Source organism: Myotis nattereri (genome assembly GCF_964212035.1).
Source record: "Myotis nattereri genome assembly, chromosome: 19".
NCBI lineage: Eukaryota > Metazoa > Chordata > Mammalia > Chiroptera > Vespertilionidae > Myotis > Myotis nattereri.
Genome location: NC_138095.1, coordinates 11,584,116 through 11,592,209, shown reverse-complemented (window position 1 = coordinate 11,592,209; position 8,094 = coordinate 11,584,116). Strand labels below are relative to the sequence as shown.

The 8,094-nt window shown below is 57.9% G+C and overlaps 1 long non-coding RNA gene across 1 annotated transcript; it reads left to right on the top strand.

Moving 5' to 3' along the window:
* The first annotated feature begins 1,063 nt into the window (after window positions 1–1,063).
* On the top strand, window positions 1,064–7,741 carry LOC308535270. The gene is made up of 5 exons (XR_013997244.1): window positions 1,064–1,133; window positions 1,250–1,355; window positions 3,210–3,301; window positions 6,439–6,491; window positions 7,172–7,741. It is a non-coding gene; the product is annotated as an uncharacterized lncRNA (long non-coding RNA).
* Window positions 7,742–8,094: the final 353 nt, after the last annotated feature.

Below are 8,094 nucleotides of genomic sequence, written 5' to 3'. Positions count from 1 at the left end.
GCTGGAGCAGGGCGGCAGGGCGCGGCAGCCAATCGGCGCGCGGCTTCTATAGGGCTTGAGTTATTAGACGCTGATCTCAAAACATCCTTCATCAGACACCAAGGAGAGGCCAACAGATGAGGGGAGCCATTTTTCTGCAATGGAATTAAATGGCCAAGTGGGTTTTTCCTTTGTTGCAAGTGGGGAATGCTTTTTCCTTTGACTCCACCATCCAGTTCAGGACGCCTCAGTGTTGTGTTTAACATTTGTCAACAGGCTAAAGGACTCACAGTTGGAAGAATGAAGACTTTTTTTTAAAAAGATCTGGATTTTTCCTTATGACTTGGAATCCATCTTTGTCTTGTATAACTAGGTCATAGCGCACACCATTAATGTCAGCAGTTAACAATTTCGAATTCCAAAAAAAACTAAGTAAATGACATATTTAATTTTTTTTTTTCCTCTTTTATTTTCTTGGGTGGGTGGTGGGGGGAGCTTGGAGCTGTCTTAATCTGTATTCTCTTAACTGAACAATAAATTTTTAAATATATATATATAGTTTCCTCTATTAAACACTTAAACCTGGCCATCTTATTAACTCCTCTCTTTTTTTAACAAGGTAATGTTTTAAATGTATAGTTTTAGGACTAGCGAAATGGCAGCAACAACAACAAAAAAAAACTGTAAGCAGTCGTTAACTCTTTTTAAGTTTTTAAAAAAACCTTTTACATTGTAAGTACCCAGTCCATTATGTCCTTAACGCAGTGCAGTTTTCATGTTAATGTCGCTGAGATGTCCTTAATTTTCTGAACCTTCATTGCATGTCTGTCTTTGTCGCTCTTGTCTAATATATAAGCCAGTTAAAATGCTTTTAGACGACTTTGCTTTTATAAAGCTAAGGCTTGAGCTTGAAGCTTTTTGAAAATGTTTACAGCAGTAAATGCCAGTCAGCTTTCTTCCCAGTAACAGGTACACTTTCTTTGAAAATCGATCTGTTTGGAGGAAAACAGCTCTGTTTCTCTGGTCTTGGTAGAGGGGTGGGTGAGGGGAAAGGGAAGACCTCTTTGTTAAGAGACTAAAAGCCGTCACAGGAAACTAGATTAAAACTGGAGAACAAGTCCTGGCTGGTTCGAGCCAAACACCAACGTTAACTCGTGGGTATTTTCTATGGTGGTTGGGATGGCCGCGTGTCTTTTTGCCTTTTGTTTGATTTGATTGTGTGTTTTCGCCTTTTGTCTCTTAATGACGGTCACACCATTGCTATATCCAGAGCAGTAAACAGCCCTCAGCGAAGCCGCCTTTTGCCAACCCAACCCTGGAAAGTTCACAGAAGTGGAAGGAGCAGAAAATGCCATGAGAGTCTAACTTACAAAAAGGTAACAGCAGCAACAAAGGCACCACCATTTCCCCAGATATTCCCAACTAAACAGTCCCCCACAAAGATATTTTTTTTTCCCCAATAACAATCTCCCAACCCTCCGCCCAGCTTGATTTGCAGACTCCATGGCACCGGGCTGAACGGGTAAGTTTAAAAAAAAAAAAAAAAGTGCCTTTTGTCCCTTCGAGGAAATCTGTTTTCCGAGCAGGCCAAAGGCTGCAGATGTGTGGGAGCTGAGGGGAGAAGGTGTGTGCAGCTTTACGCTTGACAGCCGGGTCCGGGAGGGCTTGGGGGCCGAGGAGGGCTCTTCGGACCCTGTGCCCCTTCTGCCCGGGAGGCGAGAGGGGGCTCCCCGGCGACCTCGGGCATCCACGCAGCTGCCTGCGCTCGCCCCTCGCTTCTCTAGATCTGAGCTTGGGTGGGGAGAAGAAATTGCAATGTTTTGGAGGTGGGGGTACTCAGAAGGCGAGGAAACGTCCCCGCCAGGCCTAGGGAACGCTTTCCCTTTGGGCTGGGGGGTCTGGCACCCCGAAGCCGGCACTCGGGCTCCCGGGCGCGCCTGCGCTCCCTGAGCCACCAAGGACAAAGGGCCGGCGTCCATGTTGGCACCATGACGCAGCACCTCGCCGCCTGCAGCCCTGGCGCCGCCGCTGCTCTCGGCCGCGCTCGCTCCTCCCTCCCAACACGAGTTTTATTTTCAGGTTCTGAGCCGAGCCGGGGCCGGGCGGCTGCTCATGGCGGCCGCTCTGCTGTCCTCGTCCTTCCTCCCGTTGTCGTTGCGCGCCCGGGGCAGGTGGGGGTCCTTGGGCAGAGCGGAACCCCGAGAACCCGCAGGACACAGAGCCCCGAGCCGGGGGCTAGTCGCGGAGACCGTTTCGGGGGCCCCCGGGCTTGGGGGCGTCGCGCGCTGGGGCTTGGGCGCTCGCCTCCGCGGGGCGAGGCGCACAGACCGGCGCCATTTCGCGCGCCGCCCGCGGCTCGGGCGGTGGCGGCTGCTGCGCGCCAGGCGGGAGGAGCGGGAGGAGCGGGGGGAGGCGGCGGGGCTGGGGGGAGGGGAGGCCGGCGCACCGTCGCCCACGCTCCAGGCCTCCGCCTCCGTGGACGCCCCTGGCCTGGGGGCCTCGACGTCGAACTCGGGCTGCGCAGCTGGCTCGAACCCCGCACCCGGGTCGGAGAGCCCCCGCGGGCACCAGGAGGCCTGGCTCCCCTCCCTTTCTCCCGCCCGCGCAGGAGCCAGTAGCAAAGGGCCACGGGGGCCGATCGGGGCCTCGAGGCCGCCCCCTGCCCCCGGGTTGCACACCCGGGCCTCGGCGCCCAGGTCTGGCTCGCAAGCGCCCTTTGATAGTCGAGCCCAAGGCGCAGGGGCCCTCTTTGTCCCCACTTTGGGCGTGAGGCCCTCGTGGAAGCCACCGACGCTGGATCTGGTCGCACAGGGCACGCCCTCCAACCGGCGCTCTAGAGGCGGAGGTGGGGGTTGAGGCCTGGGAAAGCTGAGCTGGCTTTCCCCGGGGTCCCCCCCAGGCGGAGGGCTCCCGGGTAAACATCGCTGGCCCAGGCTGGGGGAGGGGATGCGGACGGGGCGGGCCTTTGGAAATGCAGATGAGTCGCCTCCTGCTGCTGGTCGCCCGAGCTGAACCTTGGTGACTCAGCCACACACTCGCCCCCTCCCCCCGCGCACACACCCTTAACCATTCCAGAGTCAGGGCGCCTTGGCAGCTGGGGGGGAGGGGGGAGCTTAGGCGGGGGCGGGGGCATTTGTAGGGATCCCCTGTCGTCCAGGAGATCCTGTCTGGTTTGTGGCCGTCAACTCCCTAACAAACCCTCCCACTTCTCCCCACCCCCCACCCCCCAGGCTCTTGGCCAGAGAAGCGGTACCCCCAGAACGGACCGTCCTCCTCTGGACAGCAGGAGCAGGCCTAGTTTGATTCTGACAGTCCTACTAAGGTAGGTGTGCGCCCTTTCCCAACCGGCAAGGGAGATGTGGGGGTCTTTGGCCTGGAGCCCGGGGAGGGCGGACGCCTCAAACCGGCTAGGCCGGTTCCGCAACCCCTCCCCCACACAGATGTGTAGGACTGTGTGTGTGAAATCGGCGGCCTGCTGGGCCCATCCATCCCCGCCTGTCAAGCTTCTGTTGTCAGGAGTTTGGGGCCTGCAATTCTCTGCCGTATTTAGTAGCACAGGAGAGGCGGCCCTGGCCAGGCTTTCCCAGCGGTGTTTTGTGGTGGGGGGAGGGCCCTGGATGCCTCTGAAAGACTCCTCCGCTGCCAGGAAGCCCCGCCCTGCCCCTTCCTTCCTGCCCCGAGTCGGGGCGAGTGGGGTGACTCTTGAGCTGGCCTCTTCTGCTGCCGTGTCTGGCTGCCGGGGAGGTGAAGCACAGGGCCTGAGGCCTGGGCAGCTTCCTTGAAGAGATTTCCTGCCTCTTCTGCTTCCTGGGAATCCCCACGATCTCCTTTGCAACCCCACAGCCAAACCAGCCCTGTTTCTAGAGTCCCACGAGCCGGCTAGCTACTTGCCTGCTGTTGCCTAGCGCAGGCTGCACAGTCTCTGGGCCCATCGGCAAAGTGGGGGTAGGTCGGCGATTCTCGAACTAGCTGGCAGCCCCGTCACACCGTGGCACTGACTCTGGGCCTGTCCTGAGTTTCCGATTCAGTAAGTGGGGCCCCCAAACTTGCATTTCTAACAAGCCCCGGGCTGGTGCGGATTCTCCCATGTGGGAACGTTTTGAGAACTTTGGGGCTAGGTAACACCTGGGGTGTTGTGAGGCCAAGAACTCGGTGCTGGGCACGGCGTCGCTGGCCTGGTAATAATGGCAACTCCTCCTAGTTCTCCCAACACAAGCTCTGCACGCTGTTTCCCACTTGCTCCACAGCTGGAGACGGTGTGGCCCTTGATCTCGGCCCCCCTCCCGCAGGTGGTCTCTAGAAGGTGATGACTTTGATGAACCATTTGGGCCAGGTGCCTCCGATTGAACTGCCTCCCCCGCCCCCGTTTGGCTCCCAGCTTGGCTTCTGTATCCGTATCCGATCAGCCCTGCCCACTTTCACACCACCCCCTCAGTGTGGGGGCTAGTCTGAGGTCTGGGGGAGCCTGGAGGGCTTGACCTGAGATTTTGTTGTGGGCATCTTGGTGCTGAAGCAAGGGAGGCTCTCAGTCAGGCAGCTGTCGGCTTGAATCTCCACAGAGCTGGTGACCTTGGGCCAGTCTCCTGTGTAAAATGATAAGGATGCGTGCCGAAAGGGGTGTTGGGAGGATTAAGTACGATTAAGGGGGCCGGCCTCACGTTGAGGCTTCACACTGGTCGGCCTCCATTCCGATGTGGCTGGAGGGAGTGGAGGCTGGGCTGCCGTCCAGCTCCTCCCCCACTGGCCCACCCCGAGCACGTGGCTGAGCCTCCGGGCAAAGGGGAAGGCTGGGAGGCAGCGTCCTTCTTCCTCCTGTGTAGTTGGAGTCAGGATGGTGGCTTACCCCTCCCCTTCCATGATCAGTCATGATGGGGGGGGGGGTCGCAACCCCGCACTGGAGTATAAATTACCCAAGGTCAGGAGGTCACCACAGGCAGCCAGGACGGGGTTCCAGGTGTCTTGACTAACAGCCAGCGCCTGTGTCCATGGCACCCCCTTGCCCCAGCTGTCTGGGTTATTTTGGGCTCCCTCCTGTGCCAGCTGTCTGCTGGCATCACTGCTGGGAGCAGGGAGAGCAGTCTGGTTGAAAGTAATCCGTGTGGTGCACTTGGCTGCTTCTGGCTACCATGCCTCTCCAGTCCCAGATAAACCCGGCTGGGTCCACCTTGTCCTTCGCTGGGGACCAGGGGCGCACCCCGCCGCACCTGCACCCGTCTCTTACCTGGCATGAGGGGAGGGGAAAAGCTCTTTGTAAAAGTTGATGAATTATCCCCTTCCCTCCCAGACCTCCGGTTTAAATTAAGTTCAGCTCCTTACTGAACTCTCATCCCTCATAAACTGTTCAGCCGCCTGAGGGTGGCCTGTGTCCCTGAGGATAGAGCCCCGAGGCTGGGGGGGGGGGCAGGGGTCTACCTACTGTGGCCTCGGATTGTTCAATATAATGGGTTTAAACCCTCCCCTTATGGCAGCTGCCTGGAGGGCCGCAGCCTGTTCTTCCACTCCCGCCCCGGGACCAATTAGGGAGCAATTAGGTGCTAAACTGTGGTCTGGGTGTGATTCTTGGAAGGGAGAGGTGTCCCCATGACCTGGAAGGATCCTCTTCAGGGCACCTCCTCCCCGCTTCCATTTCTCTTCCACCCCTTCCACATTTTTTGTGCTACCCGCCCTCCCCACCCCCATCACCTCCTGGGGCAGGGAGGGGCGGGGCAGGCTGTCATTCCTCCTTGCCCAGAGGGCGGCCCCGCCCACCGGTCACCCAGGGGGCGATGGGCGGGCCGCTCCTGGCGCCTGGCCCTAGGGGCTGCTTGCAGAGGGCCTGGCCGGCCGGGCGGAAGGGCGTGCCGCTGGAGACGGAGGCCGGGAAGCAGCCAGACCTGCCTTACCACCGGACGCCAGGGTCCTGCCTCTTCCGGCCCAGCTACCGGGAGCCCAGCGTGGAATATGACCTTTTGGACCCTCTGGGTGGAGACGACTGCGTGGACTGTGGAGAGAGGCACCCCGCCATCTCAAGGCCATCTGGGTCCACCGCTGTCTCCAGCTGGCCTGTGACCTTGGCAGGACCCTGCTCCGCGGGGATCTGTGGTCTCCCCACGGAACCAGGAGGAGGAAGTTGGTGGATAACCTTTTGAGCCGTTTCTGAGCCTCAAAAGGTGTGTGGGGAGCGCTTGGTATGGCAGTGACTCCCCCGGCCACCGCCCATCGCTGGGACCTCAGAGAGTAGCTCAGTCTCTGAAGGCTCGGTGTCTTCAGCCTCACGTGGAGTGGATGACCCTCAGGTGTGCGGTGGCCACTCAGGATGTTCTGAGGCACCAGGGGAGCGGGACCATAGGCATGTCACTGACCATCCTCACCTGTGCTGCCAAATGAGTCCGCCCCACAAATGCCACCTGGCAGCTCCCCTTGGGGTCTGTGGCAAGGACCAGTTTAAAGTGTCTTTCTTGTCTTCCTAAACCTCTCCAGGAATTCCTGGTGAATAGAAGAAGAATGGCCTGGGTCCCCAGAGCACCTCACAGGTAAGGAAGCGGGGCGCCCCGGCTTGTGGGAGTACCCAGGTCCTCAGCTGCCTGCCCTGACCCTGCCGCCTCTGAGCCGCTGGCTTGGGGAGTTTTAGCTACAGATCCAGCCCCTACATCACACTGGAGCTGGGTCCAAATCAAACACGCTCCGTGCTGGCTGGGGCTGGGTTCTGCCAGCCTCTTGGCCAGGCAGGGGCGGGTGGGCTGGGGCCAGTGTCAGCTGTTCTGCCCGGACCCAGACGGGGCTGGACAGACTCACTCTTCCTCTCCCCCTCCTCTCAGCCTTGTGTAAGGAAGTGGTTTGTTCTGTCATAAGCTAAAATTGCAGCCCCATCTCTGAGATGGAAAGTGGAAACTGAGGAGTAAGGATTTTGAGGATAGTCAGGAGTCCTCCCACAGGCCCATGGGGTTAATTTCTAAGTGAATTCTCCCCAGGCCCCTCCCCCTCTTACTCTCCCAGTCCCTCCCTACGCTTTAGGGTTCCTGCTTTAGGGTCACTGCTGCGGCAGGCCTGAGATGAGAAGGTTGCAAAGATAGGTGGTCCTCCTTCCTTTGTTGGAAACCTTCCTCTTCCATCCTTCCCCTCCTCCTGTGGTCCTGGGGTCATTTCTGACATGTGTCTGGACCTGGTCTCTTCTTTTTTTTTTTTTTTTTTAAATATTTTATTGATTTTTCAGAGAGAAGAAGGGAGAGAGATAGAGAGTCAGAAACATCGATGAGAGAGAAACATCGATCAGCCACCTCCTGCACATCTCCCAGTGGGGATGTGCCCGCAACCCAGGTACATGCCCTTGACCGGAATCGAACCTGGGACCTCTCAGTCCACAGGCCGATGCTCTATCCACTGAGCCAAACCGGTTTCGGCAAGGACCTGGTCTCTTCTCCTGTCAACCTCAGGCTGCCTCACCAGCCAATCATAGCTCCTCTGAAGAGAGCTTGAGGGTCCAGTTTGGCTGGGCCAGTTCAGGAGCCTTCTGTCCAGAGCCCCCTGTTTGAGCCTGACAGCTAGGCCCTCTGTGGGCTAACCCTGGTTACCTTGACAACAGCGTCTGGCCTCTATCCTCACTCCCCCGCCACTGCCAAACCTGCTGGGGTTTTCCAGCCACCATGCGTTTGCCCAGGCTGAGTACCCATCTGGCCTGCTCTCCGAACACTGCCAAGCTTAGTTCACGTACCAGCCAGCTCTCAACCTCCTCTGAGCTCCTCACAGGTAGGAACACAATTTCCTCTCAATAAACTTGTGTTGCAAAAAAAGAATGAATGAGTTGCTGTAAATTTTTCTGAGGGTGCTTGACCCCCCTGATGCCACCCTACAAGCTTAACTTACCTCCTCTTCCCAGCTCTGGCTCTTTCGGGGCTTCCACGGGCGGTCGCTGCTGCCCTCTGGTGGTCAGTCCCTGCCTTGCATCCGCTGAAAACCTTGACCCTGCATTTATGGAACTGCCAGGTTGGCAATTTCCTGCCTGAAGTAAAGTTTACCTCATCTTTGCTGAGAACTTGAAAATTGGTCATCTTCGGGGTGGGGTAAGGGCAAGAAGATGCTGAGTCCTGCCAGCCCCTCTTGGAGGAAACTCCCAGAGGTCCTACCCCAGCTGGGAAG